Below are 7199 nucleotides of genomic sequence, written 5' to 3'. Positions count from 1 at the left end.
CATTCATGTGACACATCAGACAAGCAGCTAGATTATCTATCTGCTCCTACATATGCATATATAGAAAACAGTCTGTCTATTGTCAGGCTAGTTGCATGACGCCTTCAAACCTCTGAACAGGAAATGTAGATGGTGAACGAAACCTTACAGTCATAACATGCCTTTGTTGAGTTGTTTACTCGGAGCGATCTGATCATAGCATTCCTCTACTTTATCAGTTAAAGTCTTTCGGTAATAAATTGAAGGAGCGTCATAAATGTGTGTTTGTAATACCTTTGTGGCTGCGTTTTTCAAAGACGCAGGCCGCACCTCGTCTGGAAAGACAGGACCCATAATTCCTCGTGCACCATATGCTCCTGATCACTTTCACAGACGAGACGGGCAGCAAGGCCACAGGAAACTCCACGGTCCACAGGACACAGCATCCCAGCACACTGATGCAACACACTGTTCAATCCATAGAGAATGAAGGTTATCTTAGATATAGAGCACAGGCCAAGGCTACTGGTCTGTGTAACAAGCAGAGATTAATGGAAGGTAAACCCACAGCAACTCACTTTACCCACCTTTTGATTTATAAAAGCGACTTTACCCTCCTTAACATTCACTTATTCATATGAATTTATAGCATACTGTATATCAATCTCTGTAGTATCAGACTCCACAAAAATAGATCTTTTTATGATATAAAACACAAGTAAATACAGTTATCAAAATGTTTATGAGTTATGAAAGTACTTTTTTTATTTAAATTTACACTGAATGCACAAGATATTAGCGGCACTTACTTTTTTCATGAAGTACAGGGGATGTAGATAAAGAGAAGCAGACAAGTTAGAGAATGTGATGAGATGGGGATTGTACAGCAGGGGCTGCAACTCAATATCAGATGCCCCTAATATTTAGTGCATTCAGTGTATCTTATTTGTTCATCTTATGGTGATTATTGACTGGTGTTCATAGTGTTGCCACCTTTGTATTTAACCACCGCATCACTGGTCACAAGTGTTGTGACCGGACACAAACAATTGAGCCTGGTATGCAGGTCAGAGAGCATGGAGCACATGATATGAGGTTTTGTTTGAGCTCCTGACACTGTGAGCAGCAGATCAAGGTGAACAGGCAGGCTGTGTGGGTTCAGGTGCCAGCAGGTCATTCCCCTTACTCCCCTGACTTGTCATTTATGCATTCTGTTTTTGTTATACCATTTTCCTCCTTGTTGAGCATTGTTTTCATTTAGCTTCATCATTTGTGTTCTTGATTTTGTCTGTGCATTTCCTTGTTTCTTTTGAGGTGAATTGTTTTAGAAGTCCTTTTTTTAGCTCGCCGGCGCTGAATCTGAAATGTTTTCTATTGTTTCAGTGTTTCATCATTTTTATAACCACAAATAACTGCATTAAAAAAAAAAACGCTGAGAGAAGAGCACTGCTGGATAAATAATGGGAAAGGTCAATAATGTGATGAAACAAGTGAGATGTACAAGCAGAGGGAAGTTGGTGTGTGTTTTTCAACAAATATATATCATGTAAAATCAAATGTCAAATGCAAAATAATGGGAAATTAGAAAGAAAGGGTTAGAAGAAAGTACACAAATACAATTCATGGAGTCCTGGTAAAACTTCAAACATGCCTTTCCCTGGCTTCCTCTGCACATGGGAGGGCCTCATATTGTCAAAATGGAAAGCGCTGCAGTTTCAGGTTCAGGAAATGGATTCTCAAATTACTTAGCAGAGATGGAGGGGCCATTTCTGAGTGAAATGAGTTGCACCCTCATTGACCAATTACTTTTCACCAATTATCTCCATCCGGTATGTTTATGAATAAAATGATCTCATGGTGGACACAGAGGAGGTCATTATCAGTCAACACAACATAATTGCAGCCGGGCTGGCTTTGGGCAATGATAGGCATCTTGGGCATGCGCTCCCTGGCTGAGCTGGGAGCGCAGAGCAGCGGGAACACAATGTCTCCATGCTCCAGTGGCAAAGAGCGGATTCAGTGGTTTGGTTAGGGGAGTCATTATCAGCAGACACACTGCATTCAACCCACACACAATTATCAATTACTATAACAACTCTTCTCAAATTCTCTGGCGGCCAGATAAGTATGGGACAATTTCCCCCCCCATTCCCACCGGGCCTGATTGCTGGAGCCTCACCCGCTTCACATAGCGGCCCATTTGTAAATCCAATTTCCTTGCAAATGGATTTCAGCTCTTTTGAAATAAAGGACAATTTAAGAAATCTGTAATGCACACACAAAGTGAATGAGCAGACCTAAGCAAACTGGGAATGGTGTGTGTGTGTATGCTTCTGTATGTGTGCGTGCGTGTGTGTGCGTGTGTGTGTGTGTGTGTGAGTGAGAGTGAGTGAGAGAGAGGGAGGGGGGCGGCACAGAGAGAAACACAGAGAGAGAGAGAGAGAGAGAGAGAGAAAAAAAACACAAGTATGCTCATTTTTGTGTGTTGCGTGTTTGTGTGCATGCAGGAACTGGGATGTTTCAAACGTATGCAATGCAATTTTAATAATAATAATAATAGGCCTAACAGTTATAATTTAATTTATTCATTCATTCATTTTCTCATTTAGTCACTCAATCATCAAATTTCCTGCAATGACTTAAAATTAACCTGGAAAGAGGAAAGATCTTTCATAATTCAGTGAGTAATGTATATAATAACGTGGACCTACTTTTGAAACATGTATGTACAGCAGCCTATATATGTGTGTATGTGGAATTGGCATGGGGATGGAAAGGGAGGGTCACACAGAGTTTAACTCTAAAAATGGCAGTGTATAGCAAGGAAAAGACAAGATGGAGGGATGGGAGGGGTTTGTAATCACTATTATGCTTCTTAATCTCATTTTCTTGTCTATATGTGAAATGACATTCACAGTAGAGAATGAACTTGACTCTGCCCGGGACTGTTCCACTGAGTATAGCCTTGTTTTACTCCACTGATGCATAAAGGCTCGTCTGAGAGGGTTGAGGTTAGTCAGGTATGACCTCCTTTTACATATTTAGAGTACAGAGCAGAGAACCGGTTGTGCTGGAACAGGCTGGGAATCTAGGCTACTTTACAATCTACAAACCATTTTCGGCCTCTGTAATCCCTTCACCATTCAACCACATCGGTTCAATCGGTTTATTCAGCCTCATCGGCATACTGCAGTATTGGACATCACTATAATATTCCTGTAATATTCCTGTGGGGATTTATAATGTGTCTGTCAGTTTATAGTGACCTTATCATACTTTATGGGTTTTTTTTTTTTATCACCTATTGTCTCTCTATGATGAATAGCCTCTAGTGAATAGTTTTGCTGTGATATATTTGTATAGTGTCCTTCTAAAATTAACTATCATAGGATTATCATAGTTCTCATTGGGCTCAGTATCCTGTAGGCTCAGGACAGCCTGTAGTCAAATGTGGGCTGCTACTACTGTTTGTAAAGTAATGGAGATATGGATAGATAGATAGAGATAGGGAGAGAGAGAGAGAGCGAAAGAGAGAGAGAGAGAGAGAGAGAGAGAGAGAGAGAGAGAGAGAGAGAGAGAGAGAGAGAGAGAGAGAGAGAGAGAGAGAGAGAGAGAGAGAGAGAGAGAGGGCAGAGGCGCAACGGGCAGCCCGTCAAGCTGCGTCAGTCAGTAAGAACAATGCCGGAAGTTTATTTCAAGTAAGTTTCAAAATACAGGCATTAAATTTGTCACTCCATTACATATTGGGGTGTAGAGAACAACAATTTATGCATGGAGTGAAACAGGGCATTTCATTGCTGGTTTATAGAGGCCAATACAGGCTTGTTCTGACTGACTCGACACCAGGTGCTGGAGCTCCCACTCTAAGTCTTATTAAAGAGTAAATGTGCCACAGCTAGCTATAGGTTAAAGTGGACTTTCTCAAAACAGTAGTAGGCTACATCCTTATAGGTTATGTGATATATTTTGTGATTTAGTCTTTACTTGTGTATTTTTGCCAGCCCTGTATAAATGACATCTTGCATCAACCTCTCTAACTTTGAATAGGATGTTAAAGCATTTTTTTTAAAAGCATAACAACAACAACAACAACAACAACAAGTGTATTTTCATTAAATACAGTCTCCTCCACAAATATATTGAAAATTTTCACTTTGGTACTTGTATTACTCAAAAAGAAAGAAAAGAAAGGATCAGAAATGAAAAACCTTGTTGCAACTTGTTCGTCAATAGGGATTTTATTTTGAAAGTTGTAAGCGGAAGTTATTTTGTTATTCTGCCTGACTTGACTCTGGTCTGCAAAACACGCAGCAGAGCAGCTCCAGCGGCCGTCCAGCAGCTCTCAGCACAACAACAAACGCGCCTTCCGTGGCAGGACGAGAAGCGACGGACCGAAAGAAAGAAATTAATGCAAATGTAGGCTATATTCGTGTCGCCGGAGACCTTCGGAAAACCAGAAGTTGTGGGTGAGAAGATTTAAAGAGGGCGGAGGAACCTTCGTCTCCACATTTCCAGCGTGCAACATCTTTTTTGAACAGACTTTACAGAGCAGCTGTCTGACTGTCCACTCCACCGTGCATGGTAGGCTTACAGTAACTAACTATGACAATGTAAAGAGTGTATTAAAGGAGTTTTATCGGTATTACAGCTATAGTCGTACACGTATGTTCTGCTACTGCTTAGAAGTTGATAGCTGCCAGTAAGTAAGGTTATAAAAACAACAACATTTGGCACTCTTGTCGCGTCCTCCACAGGTGTGTGAAGGTTATAATCATTCCTGAGGGTTTTCTGAGTTGGTGTGGTTGCTCTTGTTCTCTTTAACCCCATCAGCTGCTCTGTAATTAAGGAGAAAGTTAGCATATTTGTATCAGAAGGTTGTAATGTTGTTTTTCCCTCCTATTGATTACAGTTTGAGTGGAGCAATAGTTTAAGTATCCCACATTCATGAGAAAACGCTTTAACAAGGTGAAATCCCATCCAGAGGCCCCTGAAGTCTATTTTCCCCTCTGATTTTCGCCAAAGCCACAGTTCCCTTTTATCCCTGTGTGCATCAGACATGACGACATGACAGGTGAGTGGGTTTAGACATAACAAAGTGCTCCAGTGCCTCCTACAGTATATCCAGACTCATTTCCTGTTGAGACTTTAGCTTCAGTCCAGATCATCATTCAGCCATTTTCCTTATCATGGGCCCTCAGCATCCTCAGTGTGCCTCCATTGTGTCAAAACAATCTCACTACTTTTATCTTATCGGTGATCTTGGAGGACTGCGGGCCTGTATAATTTATGCTTATACCGGGCTTTGCCAACCCTCTGTTGTTGGGATGCATGTCAGACCTCATGCTGTCTGCTGTCCCTATTGTGCCTATTGTAGGTGTGTGTGTATGTGTGTGTGTGTGAGAGAGAGAGGGAGAGAGAGAAGGGGGTGGGGTGTTACCTGCAGCTTATCATAGTTAGTAAACTAGCAATCCGTTAGGTTACTGTAGGACAAATGTATTGCTTTCTAAGAAGTTGTCTGCACTATCCAGGTATTCCACATGTTTAACACTTTCCCTTTGTATTCATGCCTAATTTGCCAACTCTTCACTTTTTGGCTTTGTGTCTATAACAGCTTTTGGCTTGACACAGACACATTTTTTTTTTAACAGCATTACTGCATTGCCAGCTACGTTGTGTGACCAGAATTCCACAGCTGTTGTTTTACCAACAGAAAAAAACAAGACTATAATTCAACATTTGCGCACAAAAAGTGTGCTTGTTGGCAAGTTAGATTGCTAGTCAGTGGGATTTATGGTGTGTGTGTGTGTGTGTGTGTGTGTGTGTGTGTGTCTGTAGCCCGAAGCAGCACATTGGTTCTGCTCTGGACTCAAATTCCCAGGAGTCCTCTTTTATGTAATTAGTTTAAAGAAGCATCTTCTCATCTATTTTTACATACCGCTGCTATCCTGCTACCTCTGTAAACAAAGACCAAACGCTTGGGAAAAATGCTAATATTTTTTCAAGTGATTCTTTTTTTCCATTTTCCGTGACAAAACAAGAACAAACAAAATCAACAGCGCAGCAACTCTCCCAGATCCGGCCCTCTATCCCGCAGGATGTTAATATTCTAATTTCTCTGATTACACAGCGAGGTCAGATGCTTAGCTAAGCAAACTTGCAGGGGCAGAATGTGGAGCCTTGACAGTAGGAGGCCACAGTTTATTTGCATTGATGATTTCTCAAGTGATTCCCAAGCGCATGGCGAGCTTCCCTCAAAAGTTTTCCAGAGGACTGCTGTGTCAGCATGTCAGGGTGTTAGCGTCTTCATAACTCTTATCAGCATGTTTAGGACGACGTCTGGCCGAGGCGATGGATGTGTGATCCAACAATCACATGTCCCCCGTGGTTTATGCCTTGGACATGAATAACGCCACTCTGCATGCTAAATGTATGATCTCTCCCCCCTCTTTTACCGTCAGCTAGCTATCTATCTATCTTTCCCGACTCTCTTCCTCTCTCTAATGTATTCCCTCCTGTGTTTCTTCATCAGCATTATAGCTTACTGCTGTTCATGCACTTTCATGCTTGTGCTTCAGCCTGCTTTGTTTGTTTATGTATGAGCCAGCGGGTGTGAGATGAGGGTGTACTCTCAGACCGCCCTCCCTCCCTCCACACACACACACACACACACACACACACACACACACACACACACACACACACACACACACACACACACCCACCTATGGCAGTATTCATCAACAGAGGAAACCGTGTGCCCTGTATGCGTCTAATTTATGGTGGCAACGACACCCCTGGCCTCAAGGATTAAAGGCAGCTACAGGCATCACAAGATTTATTGAAGTAGCGCCATACCTTTTCATGTGATAATTAGGTCGGTTTAAGTAAGCCACGCTTTACGAAGTGCAGGTCTTTAAGAAATTGACAGCCTTGAGTTATGTGCCGGCAAATAGTTGTGAGCGTGGGGTAGAGAGCACTGTTTATGATTGGAAAGTATATGCGAGTGTGTGCAAGTGTGTGCCTGTATGCGTTTGTATGTGCTTATCTGTGTGTCGTATCCGTATGTACTGCATGTGCACACATATACATGGATTTTTCTTCATCTTTTGGAGGAACTCATCTTGTTTGTGTTCCAGCTGGACTCCATGGGATGAGGGAGAGAGGTAGGAGGTTACATGTGTATTAGTCTAAAAGGCCCTGTTTCATAGTAGATAATTTGT

General features: G+C 41.9%; 1 protein-coding gene across 1 annotated transcript in view; it reads left to right on the top strand.

The window, feature by feature from the left end:
* Positions 1 to 4355: 4355 nt before the first annotated feature.
* The window catches only part of LOC139647115 (leucine zipper putative tumor suppressor 2 homolog), a 29555-nt gene continuing 26711 nt past the window's right edge, over positions 4356 to 7199 (top strand). Inside the window, exon 1 of the mRNA XM_071522963.1 lies at positions 4356 to 4560. The gene's annotated coding sequence lies outside the window, so the exon portion shown is untranslated. The remainder of the gene's footprint in view (positions 4561 to 7199) is intronic.

This window comes from Centroberyx affinis, unplaced genomic scaffold (genome assembly GCF_046629955.1).
Source record: "Centroberyx affinis isolate AG114_WGS23_722 - 3 ecotype Tasmania unplaced genomic scaffold, CSIRO-AGI_Caff_v1 ptg001049l_1, whole genome shotgun sequence".
In the NCBI taxonomy this organism is placed as follows: domain Eukaryota; kingdom Metazoa; phylum Chordata; class Actinopteri; order Beryciformes; family Berycidae; genus Centroberyx; species Centroberyx affinis.
This window is presented reverse-complemented; position numbering and strand designations above follow the sequence as displayed.